At 42.2% G+C, this 14,627-nt stretch overlaps 1 pseudogene; it reads right to left on the bottom strand.

Moving 5' to 3' along the window:
- Positions 1-11,558: 11,558 nt before the first annotated feature.
- Positions 11,559-13,313, bottom strand: LOC113893620 (annotated as a pseudogene).
- Between the last annotated feature and the right edge of the window lie 1,314 nt (positions 13,314-14,627).

Genomic DNA, 14,627 nt, shown 5'->3' on the forward strand with positions numbered 1-14,627 from the left:
AAATTTAAAACACAGAGCAAAAAAAAAAAAAACACACCACAGAGCATTTCTACCAGAAATATGAAATTACAAATTCAGGCTTAGACATTTAGGAACTGGTACTTGTTGATGAAATCACATTTTTTAATTTTAATTCAAAAGTTTAATTGTTTTCGATTGGACTGGGTCTTCAGTGCTGCCGGCAGGCTTTCCCTGGGTTTGGAGAGCAGGGCTGCTCTCTAGTTGTGCCTGGGCTTCTTATCGCAGTGGCTTCTCTTGTTGCAGGGCACAGCTCCAGGCCCACAGACTTCCGTGGTGGCAGCACGCATGCCCAGTGGTTGTGGTGTACTGGCTCTAAGATGGGCAGACTTTAGTCCTTGTGGTGCCTGGGCTCAGTTGTTGCGGTGTACTGGCTCTAAGGTGGGCAGGCTTCAGTCCTTGTGGTGCCCGGGCTCAGTAGTTGCAACTGTCAGGCTCTAGAGCCCTGGCTCAGTAGTTGTGGCTCACCAGCTTAGTTGCTCCTTGGCATGTGGAATCCTCCCAGACCAGCGATGGATCCCTTTCCCCTGCATTGGGCAGGTGGGTTCTTATCCACTGCACCATCAAGAAAGTCCTCACATTCTTTCCTAACAATTCAATTTCCTCATTTTGGGTCTAGAATGACAATCAATGAGGTAATATTAAAGATTTATACATAAATATCCATAAATAATATATACAACTTCCATAAACAACCAGTGCCATTAAAAGTGTTGATGTTGTTTTCATCTTTATCTTCCTTCCCATCATATGAGCTTTTTCCAAACAACAGAGAGGAAAGACAAGCACCAAATATATTTAACATCTAAGAAACAAAGAAAAGACAAAATTATTTAGTCAATAAAAATCTAATGGCTGCCATTCTGTGTCTGGTAATATGATTATATGATAAATGGTGGTATGACCACAGATGTATTTATGTCTGTTGAGGGGACTGAAAAATAGGACAGAAAGTTGATGGGATATTCAACTGTGGGAACACAATGTGTCTCCAGAGGTCAATGTATTTTTTCCATTTTATGTTCTACATGTCAAACATCCTTACCTCTTCTGTTTTTATATGCTCTCCAGTGTATTTCTTTTTTGTATATCTTCCTCTTTTTACAAAACCATCGGTTTATCTGCAAAAAAAAAAAAAAAAAAATGTTGAGAGGTGATTCATCCAGAAATAAGGATAATGGTTTATATGGGTAAGAGTTGTACACCAGGGACTTTGTCAGTAAACAAACATGTGGTCATACCTGAGTCGCTGTCATGCTAAATTCAAGTGCAAGTGATGAAATATCCTGAAATGTGGGATTTTTTTTAAATTTAAACATTGCCCAGAGAGTGTCCATGAGGGGTCTGCTGACAAATTTTTTCTTCTGGTATCGTTTCTTATTTTTCTTTTCTTTCTCGTCCTCCTCCTTTTCCAAGTTCTCTTCTATGACTTCTTCCTTTTCTCCTCCTCCTCTCTTTCTCTTCTTTGTCTTCCTTTCAACTTCAAGATGATTTTGATCACAGGGCATCACTGGTTGTTTCTGTGCACCAGAATCTGTGGAATAAAATCAAGTTGCAGCTAAACTGAACATTCAGATCATGGTATTCTTCAGTGTGAGAATATATTTGATTTTAATAACATAGCAGTGTCAGACATTGTTGGGAAGCAGAGGAAAGGAAAAGTCAAATTGTCTAAACCAGTGAAGATTTTCATGAAAAGAATGGTCTGAAAAAATTTTTCTTTTGAACGTTAAGTAGTAATAAATAAATACTTCCTAAGGAAAGGCTATTTATTGAAGTTGAAACATCTGTGTGTGATATTAAGTACTCAAAAATAAGTGAACTTGAAATGAAATTAGCTATGATTGACCTTCCTTAAAGGACTATGCATGCTAAATCACTTCAATCGTGTCTGACTCTTTTCAATCCTATGGACCATAGATCCCCAGGCTCCTCTATCCATAGGATTCTCCAGGCAAGAACACTGGGATAAAAAAAGGAAAAAAAAAAAAGAATACTGGAGTGGAGCCATGCTCTTCAGGGGATCTTTCTGACGCAGGGATCAAACCTGCCTCTTTTAGTTCTCCTGCATCAGCAGGCAGGTTAAGGACTATACAGGCTTTCTATTTCTATTTCAGCAAATTTTGCTAATTTTTAGAAATTTGTCCTTATATTTCACTTTTCCCAGGATCCTCCTGGCATATGTTCATGTCCTGGCATAATTACTAATATCACCACTTTTACCTTAAAGTACTCTGGCTTAAACTATATATTATGTGATCCCATCACTTACACTATTTAAGAAACCAAATCAGTAATTTAAAAGTAACCAAGACACATCAGAAGAGTTTAATTAGGAACATAATGAATAGCGATAGTTACTGAAACAGAAAAGAATGATTGTACAAATGGACAAGTTCACCACTGAAAAGGAAAGGGGGGCTAAAGTTAGACCCTAGTAGATAATCAAAAATTGATATATGATAATTGAGAATTTTTGATCAGTGGGGGGAAGTAATGAGCTATTTAATCAGTGCTGCTAGATAAAACTGATCAAATTTATATAAAAATTGACAACTGCTATTCACCAAAGATTTCATGAATAAAGTGGAGAGAAAAGCCATAAATTGGCAGAAAATATATGTAACAGAAAACTGACAAATTTTTGGTATCTAGAGCAAAGAGCTTCCATAAATCTATAAGGAAAAAAAATCCAAGAGAGAAAACAAAAGCTGTGTGTGTGTGAGGGCTGGGAGTCAGAAGTAGATCTGAATGGCTAATATTTTGAAAAGAATAATCAAGATGAAGATAAGAATGAGCTGCCTTTTTATAGTTACTTGATAGACAGAAATGAAGAAATCAAATAATACCAAATATGAGACAGCTGTAGGTTGACAAGAACTTGCAGGTATTTTTGTTAGAAGTGTGAGTTGATTGAATTCCTTTGGAAAACAATTTTGCACTGTCTTGTAAAATTATAGATTCTCTTATCCTTGATATAACCCTAGAGACTTACTTGCATATGTTGAAGAGGAGACACAAATAAAATCTGGTACCGTTCATGATCTGAAACATCAGAAGGGGAAATAATTCAATGTCTATTGTCAGAATGACAGTATTTTGGCCACCTGATGGGAAGAGCTGACTCATTGCAAAAGACCCTGATGCTGGGAAAGATTGAGGGCAGGAGAGGATAAGATGGTTGGGTGGCATCACCAACTTGATGGACATGAGTTTGAGCAAACTCTGAGAGATAGTGAAGGACAGGGAAGCCTGGTGTGTTGCATTCCACGGGGGTCTCAAAGAGTCAGACACAACTTAATAACTGAACAGCATTATCAGAATGAAGTTAATGATTAAAGCTAATTTGAGAATTTGGTGAACTTTAGAATTATAATTCTGAGTAAAAAGAACAAGTCTCATATCCTCCAATTAAAAATAAACCAAAAAAGAACAATTCTCCAAAGTAAATAGTATTCAAAAACCAAATAATATTATTGAAGGGTACATACGTATGTGATAAAAAATATAAAACTAAGCAAATGATAAAAGAGTTTCAGAAGATGGGTGGAAGAACACAGTAGGATAGAAGAGGCTTACAGAAAAGCTGATGAAATGCATTAATAATATACCTAGATCAGTAATGTTATATGACATCTGTAATATATGTTGTACTTAGGACTGTCCAGTTATTCTGTGACCTAGATGTATCCATGTGGCCTGAAAATTAAGAGTCCATTAGGAATGAGCTTCTGTGATTTGGTTATTGGTGCCACAACAATTAGACTTCCCTGGTGACACAGTGGTAAAAACCCTGTCTGCCAATGCAGAAGACATCAAGAGACTCCGGTTCAATCCCTGGGTCAGGAAGATCCCCTAGAGGAGGAAATGGCAACCCACTTCAGTATTCTTACCTGGACAATCTCATGGACAAAGGAACGTGGTGGGCTGCAGTCCATGGGGTCAGACGTGACTGAAGCGATTTAGCACGTAGGCACGCCACAACTAAGAATGGAGTGAAGGATAAGAGGCAGTGCGTTTGCTTATTATTTGATTTCCATTGAATTCATACTTACTCCAGCTTTCTGATTTTGTGAAGTTGTCACCCATTTTCAGCCGTTGTTGACATAGGTCCGTGATTGTCTTCCTTTGGGTCTTCTGTACTAGATGTTGTCCTTGACTTTCAGAAATCAAATACTCAGATTGACCTAAGAAAAATCCAGAGAAAGAGTTTGTTATAGAAACACATTCAAAAGCTCTTATGGGGGCTTCCCTGGTGGCTCAGTTGTAAAGAATCTGCCTGCCAGTGCAGGGGACATAGGTTCAATCCCTGATCCAGGACGATCCCACATGCCTTGGAGCAACAAAGCCCATGTGCCACAACTATTGAGCCTCTGCTCTAGAGCCCAGGAGCTGCAGCTACTGAGCCCACGTGCCACAACTAATGAAGCCCATGTGTCCTAGAGCCTGTGCTCCGAAGCAAGAAAAGTCACCACAGTGAGAACCCACTTGCTGCAATGAAGTGTAGCCCCTGCTTGCCACTACAGAAAAAGCCAGCACAGCAACCAAGACCCAGCACAGCCAAAAATAAATAAAAATATTATTATTTTTTAAAAGCTCTTATGGGACTTCCCTGATGGTCCAGAGGTTAAGAATCTGCCTGCCAATGGAAGGGGCATGGGTTTGATTCCTGCTCTGAGAAGATTACATACGCTGTTGGGGCAACTAAGCCCAGGCACATTAACTACTGTACCCATGCCCTAGAGCCCCAAAATCTCTATTGCAACTGTGTGTTTATTTTCTTGTACAAGAAAACTGCTTTTAAAGAGTCCTATTTGTGTTTGCATGTCGGTGATATATTTCCTGCTCATTGTCTCTTGAATTGACTCCAGTCAGTCTTTTACATCCAACTCCAAAGACATCTCTCTTGTTGAAGTCACCAATCAATGATCTTAGCATTGCAAAAATCCAGTGATCGATTCCCAGCCCTCTCTTACTTGGAGTATTTGGAGCTCTGTCCATCTTGAAAGGCTTTTCTCTGAGGGCTCTCAGGACCGAATCCTCTCCAGAGATTCTGTTTATGTCAGTGATGCTCAAGTTTCTTTACTTCTTCCTTTTTCTCTCCTTGTCTTCCAGACTGTGGACCTACTGCAACTCTCAAGTCTATGTCTCTAGAGCTCTGAGTTCCTATATATACTGTCCAAGCACGGAAATCTAATCATAATGACATCGTTACCACCCAGACGGTGATTAGGTTAGGATTTGAATCTCCAGGCTTGTATATCCAAAGTTCCAGCTCTGTATCTCTGCTTGGATGTCTCAATACTCATAAGTCAAACTTAAAACTCCCAACCTCAACCTCGAAGTCCCGAATTGACCCCTAACCCTCTCTCAGGCCTCCCTGTTTAAGTGAAGGCAGTTCCATTGATCCAGTTGATTGAGTCAAGAAACTCAGCTTCTACAATTGCTGTCTTTTCTCTTGGGCCAAAATCAATCTTAAAAAAAATAAAATTTGGCTTGGTCCCTTGCTAGGTTTCTGACTTCTGTTAACCCTTTCTTGTATTTCCCTGGTGGCCTAGTGGTTAAGAATCTGCCTGCTAATGAAGACATGGGTTCACTCCCTGGTCCAGAGGATTTCTCTTGCCTTGGGGGAACTGCCCCCTGTGTGCCACAATTACTGAAACTCAAGTGTTCTAGAGCCTGGCCTCCACAAGAGAAGACCTTGCAATGAAAAACCCACTCATTGCAACTGGAGAGTAGCCCCTGATCAACAAAACTAGAGAAAGCTAGCGTGCAAGAAAGAAAGAACTGCAAGTTCTTGGGGGAAAAAAAAAAAAAAAAGCACTTTCCTGCACTCACTTTGCTCCATCCCTCAGATTGCCCTGCTTTTCAGTTAACAAGCCGGTGTGGGGCCCAACTGAAGCCTCTGCACTTGCTGTTCACTCTGCCTACAAAGTTTTATCTCCAGAGAAATGCAAGACTTGTTCTCTTACTCTCTTCTGATTTCTTTTCAAGTACTTTTATTGACAAGGCAGTGCCCAGAAATGATACCGTAGTAGGCAGTGCATGGAGATGACAGTTGAGGATTTGGGATTAGAATGTGAGGGTTAATAGGCTCTTTCAGGAAGTTTGAACTTGGGCTGTGATCAAGAAAAATTTAGAGAACTGATGAGAACTCTTCAAAGCTGGATACCAGCCAGGAACCTGAAGATGTTCCAATTCAGGCTAAGGATTTTGGGAAAAGAAAGAAAGTGAAAGTGGCATGTGACTCTTTGTGACCCCATGGACTATATAGTCCATGGAATTCTCCTGGCCAAAATACTGGAGTGGGTAGCCTTCCCTTCTCCAGGGGATCTTCCCAACGCATGGATCGAACTCAGGTCTTCTGAAATTGCAGGCAGATTCTTTACCAGCTGAACCATAAGGGAAGCCCGAGAATACTGGAGTGGGTAGCCTATCCCTTCTCCAGGGGATCTTCCTGATCCTGGAATCCAATCGGGGTCTCCTGCATTGCAGGCGGATTCTTTACCAACTAAGCTAAATATTTAAGGCTATTGGGCATCCCTGATGGTTTGTAAATGATGAGGTAATCTGTGGTGAAGATGGATTGGATGAAGCAGATTAAGGAACCAATAATTTGCTTGTTGCAGAGGTTACAGAGATGACAGTGCCTAGAACTAAGGTAGCTGTCTTTCCTGTCTCGGATATCAGTGGACCACAAGGATGAGCCCCAGTGGTAAAGTGGATTAAGTGTATAAACAACAACAAAAAACCCGTAAAAAAAATACATTTCCATCAGGCATATGAAACATATTCAGTTTAATCAAGATGCAGAGAAACAAAACCTTAAATAAGGAGATATACATATATAAAAATATTTCTATTATGATACAATATTTACAAAAATTTATAATCCATAAGTATGTCTACAAACAGACCCAAATGTATAATGTAAGCTTAATGTATGATAATGGAGAATTACAGACCAGTGTGGCAAGTAATGAGTTATATAATAAATGCTGCTGGAAAAGATTCATCAATTTTATATAAAAATTGAAAACTGGTATTCATCAAGGACCCCAGGAATGAAGTGGAAAGAAAAGTCATGAATTTGCAGAAAATATATTGACAATTTGTAGTATCTGAAACAAGATTCCCAGAAATCAATAAGGAAAACAATCCTTATTAAAAGATGTGTAAAAGATGTGTGTGTGAGGCCAAGGAGTCAGAAGAATACCTGAATGGCTAATATTTTGAAAAGTATCCCAACCTTAGTAAAAATCAAGATGAAGACAAGAATGAGCTGCCATGTTATACCCACTTGAAGAAGTCAAACAGCGCTGCACGTTAGAGAGCTGTAGATTGACAAGAACTCTCGTGTGTTTTTGGTGGGAGTGTAAACTGATTCAACTTGTTTGGCAAACAATTTTTTTTTTAAATAATTGTCTCCTGTGCTTCACATTAATTAAAGGAGAGAGTTATTTTTCTTAAAAAAAATTTTTTTTTTTTTACTTGGTTGTAGCAGGTCTTTGGGCTTCCCAGGTGGCACTAGTGGTAAAGACTCCCCTCTCCACCCCCTGAACAATGCAGGAGGTGTAGGAGACACAGGTTCGACCCCTGGGTTGGGAAGATCCCCTGGAGGAGGAAACTGCCATCCACTCCAATCTTCTTGCCTGCAGAATCCCATGGGCAGATAAGCCTGGCTGGCTACAGTCCATAAGGTCACACAGAGTTGGATATGACTGAAGTGACTTAGCACCCACGCATGCAGTGGGTCTTTAGTTGTGGCCTGGGAGATCTGGTTCCCTGACCAGGGATCAAACCCAGGCCCCCTGCACTAGGAGTGCAGGTATTAATTATTGGGCCATCAGGAAAATCCTTTGTCAAACAAGTTTTCACTGTCTTGTAAAATTATACATTCTCTTATCCTTCATATATACATGGAGACCTTCTTCCATATGTGTATCAGGAGACATGAGGAAGAATGTGGTAGCATTCATGGTCTGAAACATCAGAAGGGGAAATAATATAGTCAGAAGGAAGCGAATGAATTAAAGTTAATTTGGGTCCTTGGTTGCGGCTTCCCTAGTAGCTCAGCTGGTAAAGCTGAGCTGCAGTGCAGGAGACCCCAGTTCAATCCCTGGATCAGGAAGATCCCCTGGAGAAGGGAACAGCTACCCACTCCAGTATTCTTGCCTGGAGAAGCCCCATGGACAGAGGAGCCTGGCATGGGGTCACAAAGAGTTGGATATGACTGAGTAACTCTCACTTTCAAGTACTCGGTTGATTTTAGAAGCATCATTTTGGGTAAAAAGAGCAAGTCTCGAAATACATAATCTTCAAAAATCAAATAATATTATTGAAGGGTGCATAAATATGTGATTTAAAAAGCTATAAAACTGAGGGAAGGATAAAAGAAATTCAGGAAGATGGTTGGAAAAACAGACTAAGATAAAGGAGACATACAGATGAGCTGATGAAATGTGTAGCTAACAGTATGTGTTGGTAATGTTATACGACTTCTGTTTTAGACTCACCTCTTTTTTTTTTTTTTACTGACGTGTAATTCTCTATAAGCTGCACATTTTTTGTGGACTCCAGAGCACAGGCTCGGTAGTTGTAGTACACGGGCTTAGTGGCTCCGCAGCATGTGGTATCCTCCTGGGAATCGAACATGTTCCCTGCATTGGCAGATTCTTTGTGCCACCGGGGAAGTCCCCCCCATTTTACTTTGATTGGATTTAATATATTCATAAAAATTACTTGAAAACACAAATCTTTTGAGATGGCATGTTTTTAAAATTGTGTGCTAAGTCGCTGCAGTAGTGTCTGACTCTTTGTGACCCCATGGACGGTAGCTTGCCAGGCTCCTCTGTCCATGGGACTCTCCAGGCAAGAATACTGGAATGGGTTGTCATGCCTTCCTCCAGGGGATCTTCCTGACCCAGGGATAGAACCCACATCTCTTATGTCTCCTGTATTACCACTAGTGCCATCTTAAGTAATTTATTTTCCTGTCTGCACCAAGTGACTTGCCGAATCTTAGTTCTCTGACCAGAGATTGGACCTGAGGACTTGCCAGTAAGAGAAGGGAGTCCTAACCACTGGATTCCCAAGGAATTCCTGAGGCCATACCTCTTATACCTTGTTTGTGAGAGTCCAAACTACTTATAGGTGTAGAAACACATTCAAACTATCTTATAAGTAAATGATTGAATTTTTCATTTCCTAGAATGTCTTTAAGTTGAAAAAAAAGACATTAAAGTTATTGAATTTGTAACTTGAATTTCATTGTTCTGATTTTGAATCGCATCATGAATCGCAGCACGCCAGGCCTCCCTGTCCATCACCAACTCCCGGAGTTCACCCAGACTCACATCCATCGAGTCAGTGATGCCATCCAGCATCTCATCCTCTGTTGTCCCCTTCTCCTCCTGCCCCCAATCCCTCCCAGCATCATAGTCTTTTTCAATGAGTCAACTCTTCGCATGAGGTGGCCAAAGTACTGGAGTTTCAGCTTTAGCATCATTCCTTCCAAAGAACACCCACGGCTGATCTCCTTCAGAATGGACTGGTTGGATCTCCTTGCAGTCCAAGGGACTCTCAAGAGTCTTCTCCAACACCACAGCTCAAAAGCATCAATTCTTTGGCACTCAGCCTTCTTCACAGTCCAACTCTCACATCCATACGTGACCACAGGAAAAACCATAGCCTTGACTAGACAAACCTTTGTTGGCAAAGTAATGTCTCTGCTTTTGAATATGCTATCTAGGTTGGTCATAACTTTCCTTCCAAGGAGTAAGCGTCTTTTAATTTCATGGCTGCAGTCACTATCTGTAGTGATTTTGGAGCCCAGAAAAATAAAGTCTGACACTGCTTCCGCTGTTTCCCCATCTATTTCCCATGAAGTGATGGGACCAGATGCCATGATCTTTGTTTTCTGAATGTTGAGCTTTAAGCCAACTTTTTCACTCTCCACTTTCACTTTCATCAAGAGGCTTTTTAGTTCCTCTTCACTTTCTGCCATAAGGGTGGTGTCATCTGCATATCTGAGGTTATTGATATTTCTCCTGGCAATCTTGATTCCAGCTTGTGTTCCTTCCAGTCCAGCGTTTCTCATGATGTACTCTGCATGTAAGTTAAATAAACAGGTTGACAATATACAGCCTTGACGAACTCCTTTTCCTCTTTGGAACCAGTCTGTTGTTCCATGTCCAGTTCTAACTGTTGCTTCCTGACCTGCATACAAATTTCTCAAGAGGCAGATCAGGTGGTCTGGTATTCCCATCTCTTTCAGAATTTTCCACAGTTTGTGATCCACACAGTCAAAGGCTTTGGCATAGTCAATAAAGCAGAAATAGATGCTTTTCTGGAACTCTCTTGCTTTTTCCATGATCCAGCGGATGTTCGCAATTTGATCTCTGGTTCCTCTGCCTTTTCCAGCTTGAACATCAGGAAGTTCACGGTTCACATATTGCTGAAGCCTGGCTTGGAGAATTTTGAGCATTACTTTACTAGCGTGTGAGATGAGTGCAATTGTGCGGTAGTTTGAGCATTCTTTGGCATTGCCTTTCTTTGGGATTGGAATGAAAACTGACGTTTTCCAGTCCTGTGGCCACTGCTGAGTTTTCCAAATTTGCTGGCATATTGAGGGCAGCACTTTCACAGCATCATCTTTCAGGATTTGGAATAGCTCAACTGGAATTCCATCACCTCCACTAGCTTTGTTCGTAGTGATGCTTTCTAAGGCCCACTTGACTTCACATTAAGAATAAATTAAGTATTACTTATGATATACATGTTGCCAAGTAATAATGCTTATGACAAAAATCAACAGGTAAAGAATGTAAAGTACAAAGAATTTGTATCACTAAAATTTCGATGATCACTATCCCAGCACAGGACTGGTCAAAATGACTCTAATTTCCATGTATTCGAAAGCATTGTTTTCCCACATTATCTTTCCAGTTATCAAATAGAGTCATATAATTGTCTTCTGATAATTCACAATAGAGATGGTAAATGCTTCCTTGAATATCTTTGTTTACCTGCCTGGAGACTTGAGTGTTTGGGTGCATTTGTGGGTTCAATGACACATGCTCAGTTTTACATGTAGAGCTTCTGATGCTGGTGGTGGACTTACATTTAATCCTTCCTCTTGAATCTGGGGTGACAGTATTTCTTGAAAACTTGGAAAGTTGTTTGACTTTTTATTTGTTATTTATTTTTTGGACCCAAGTGCTTTATTTACACAGCAGAAAGCCAACACCAGAATGTACACTTTCCAACTGTAGAAAGACTTTTATTTGTTCTTGGAAAATTAAAGCAATTACAATAATATGAAGTCAACAATCAGGTCTTGTGAAAAAAGCTAAGTTAACTTTGTTAAGACTGCTAACATTTCTTTTTTTTTTTTTTTTTACAGAAATTCTCCACCTCCTCCCATCAGAACCCATTTCCAAGGTGTTGACTGGGGGTCTCTTCACCAGTAGCTTCTGCAAAAGGATTCTCCACAGTAGGTCTGCTGGAATGTTCTGCTGTGGGTTTGGTGTTGCTCTGACTCAGTCCAGCAGCATGAAGTTAGACTGGCAGTGAGCTATGAACTCTGTCACAGGGTCATGTTCACCCGCCCTTTTCAGGGTGCTGGCAATGCTGTCGTTTTCCAGGATGGGCAGGAAAAGCCGCACAAAGTCAGAGGTGTAGGGAGGGATGATCATATCCAGCACCTCGGACACAAAGTAGCGGATGAGAGACAGGTCGGTGTCCAGCTTCTCCAGACACCTGCGGATGTAGGCGACCACAGGGAGCACATGGCCGCAACTCAGCAGGTGCACCATCCTGTTCAGGAGGATCTTCTTCACCTTAAGCTGCTTCATGGCATCTAGCTCGGGGTATTCAGTCTCCAAGAGCTTGATCAGTAGCTGCAAGACGTGGGGGTGCAGGAGGGGATGGTAGGTGCTGACCTCGTCTAGCAGGGCCAGGGGCACTGGAGTGGGGTGGGTGTGCTGCTCGAAGAACTTGGGCTTTGACACGGTCCCGTCCACCCACGTCAGCACACCCACTGCCACCACTGGAAATCTGATGCACCTATAGAGGGTGCCCAGCTCGGCCAGGAGCTCGCTTGCCCCTGTGTTCTCAGCACAGCACAAATTGTGAACAGTTTCAATAGCCTTCGTTGTTGCCTTCAGCTCATCTTGATTGATGCTCAGGCGTTTGTTCTTCTTCCAGATCTCCACCACGCTGGCCGCGTAGGCTAAGAGATGGATATACTTGTGCTTGTGGTCTGGGTTGATCCTGGCCCCAGGTTTAAAGAGCGATTGCATGAACAGGTCCAGGAAGGCTGGCACCCGGATGAGCTCGACAGGAGGCGGGTCCCTGCTGGTAACAAACAGGTTGTAGAGGACAGTGATGTCGGCTGGATTCAGGGCCTGCTTGGACAGCATGGCCCCCAGGGCCTGGCACAGCCGGGGGTAGGAGGCAGCTCTGCCCAGGGCAAGCGGGATGCGACTGGCATCGTGGCCACTCTCCTGGGCGAAGCGCTGGACCTCCTGTGCGACCCTGCGCACTGCCCCGCCCCGCTGGCCTTCGTGGGCCAGCACGGCCATCAGGACCTGAGCCAGCAGGTACGTATGCTCGCCGTGGCACACCATCTTAGCAAACTGAGGCAGGTTTTCTGCAAGGTTGGCTTCTCCTCCATCCAAAATGGTAGCTAGAGAGCTCCCGAGAACTCTAGAGAACACTTCCAGCTGCTGGCAGGCTGCCACCACGCCAGTGATCTCGCCTTGGTATCCTGCATCGGAAATGAGCTTGACCGTGAATTTCAGCATCAGACAGTCTGGGTGCACTTCCATCAGCTGGTAAACAAGATCCCTCCAGGTGGGATGTGCAATCATTTGTTCCAGCCAGGCGGGGGTTGCCCTTTCGTTTGTAAAGATAGAATCTGCTTTGCGGGGGTCGAAGTGTTGCATCACTAAGTTCTTCAAGTGGTTTTCCACTGTTTCCTGAATCTGCACTGGTTCCACCCCGGTCTGAATGAGCCACTGGGCCAGCAGGTTGATGGTCTGGGCCACAGCTGTGTAGTTGTCTGATAAGAGGCGGATCACCTCCTCTGGAGACCCTCCTGCCTGGAAATATCTCATCAAAGTGTTGAAGACAGAGGGCTCCATGATATAATCTGGGGTAGAAAATTTCTGCAGGCATTCTTGCTGGACCTGGGCATCTTCTTCTCCCAGCACACCATCTTCTGGCTGCTGGTCACCCCACTCGGCAGGGCTCCCGAAGTCATCCTGGTCCATGTCCATGGTGGCGCCAGGCATGGCCCCCACTGGACTCTTCCGAAGCTGCCTGTTTAGGAAGGGATAACAGGATTATGGTCACCTCTCTCTTCTTTTCAAGGCTGTGGTATGTAAAACTGATGTTTCTTTTTCAAAAATATGTATTAGTTTTATTTATTTGGCTGTACCGGGTCTTAGTTGGGGCATGCAGGACCTAGTTCCCTCACCAGGTAATGAACCCTGGCCCCCTGAGTTGGGAGCACAGAGTCTTAGCCACTGGACCATCACGGAGTTACCAAATGGATGTTTCTTGATAGGAATATGAATTTACTGATTAGATCATAGGAGGGCAAGTTTCTTCTGTCTACTCTTGGAATTGCAGTCTGATGTTCCAGAGGTCATTTCATTGGCCAGTTGAGATGCTTCTCTATAATGATCACGTGTTAAATTTATACTCCGATAAAATTACTATTTTCAAAAATTTGTAAAAATTTTACTTTCTCCAGACCACTAATATATTCTCTCAAAGATTAATCATCTGTGTCTTTTAGCTCTGACACTCTAGAGACCCAAATCAGTAATCCTTAATCAACTTTTGAGTCAAAACTAGTTACTATGCTCAAATAGTTCTTATTTTTTATACTATTGCTATGCCTTTTCTTTTAATGAAACTTCCATTTAATTTGGACTTTTTAAATCAATTTTATTATTTTTGTTTTCTTCATATCACATATTTATTCACTTCACTATAATTTGAGCACTTTTCTGTGTACCAGGCAATTGTCTGTATGTACAGTGTTTGTGTGTAAGTTTGCATAAGGTTTTAAGTGGAAAAGTAACCGAAAATGGTTTTCTTTGAAAGAGATTATGCCTGTCAAGGGAGAATGGCTAGACAGGAGCCACCGTGGACAAGGGGGCACTAGGTGGACAGGTGTTAGGCTGGTAGTGGATGTGGGCTTTAGGGAGCGGGAAGTGAGGGGGAACAGAGGACTGAGTGAGTGTTTCATTCACTTTCTTCAACAGATTTTCAAAGATGGAGGTTTAAATGAGGGGAGACAGAAGAAAACCAAAACTAAAAGGCTTGGTAACTTACAGGGATATGGCCTTTGGGGAACAGGGGGACCACAGAGAGCACACAAGCTCCTCAGTCACGGGTTGATCCACAGTCTATCCCAGTTCCTGAAAAATAAGAAAAAGAGCAGTTCAAACTCACACTGCTGGTAAGATTTGTGGTTAGAATCCACATCCAGCTCTGCCAAACTAAAAACCCTCATTATTATACTGTGGAATAAAATGTAGCAGTGAAAAAAAAAACCCTGAAACTCCAGTAATTTGGCCACCTAATGCGAAGAGTTG

Source organism: Bos indicus x Bos taurus, chromosome 5 (genome assembly GCF_003369695.1).
Source record: "Bos indicus x Bos taurus breed Angus x Brahman F1 hybrid chromosome 5, Bos_hybrid_MaternalHap_v2.0, whole genome shotgun sequence".
Taxonomy (NCBI): Eukaryota; Metazoa; Chordata; class Mammalia; order Artiodactyla; family Bovidae; genus Bos; species Bos indicus x Bos taurus.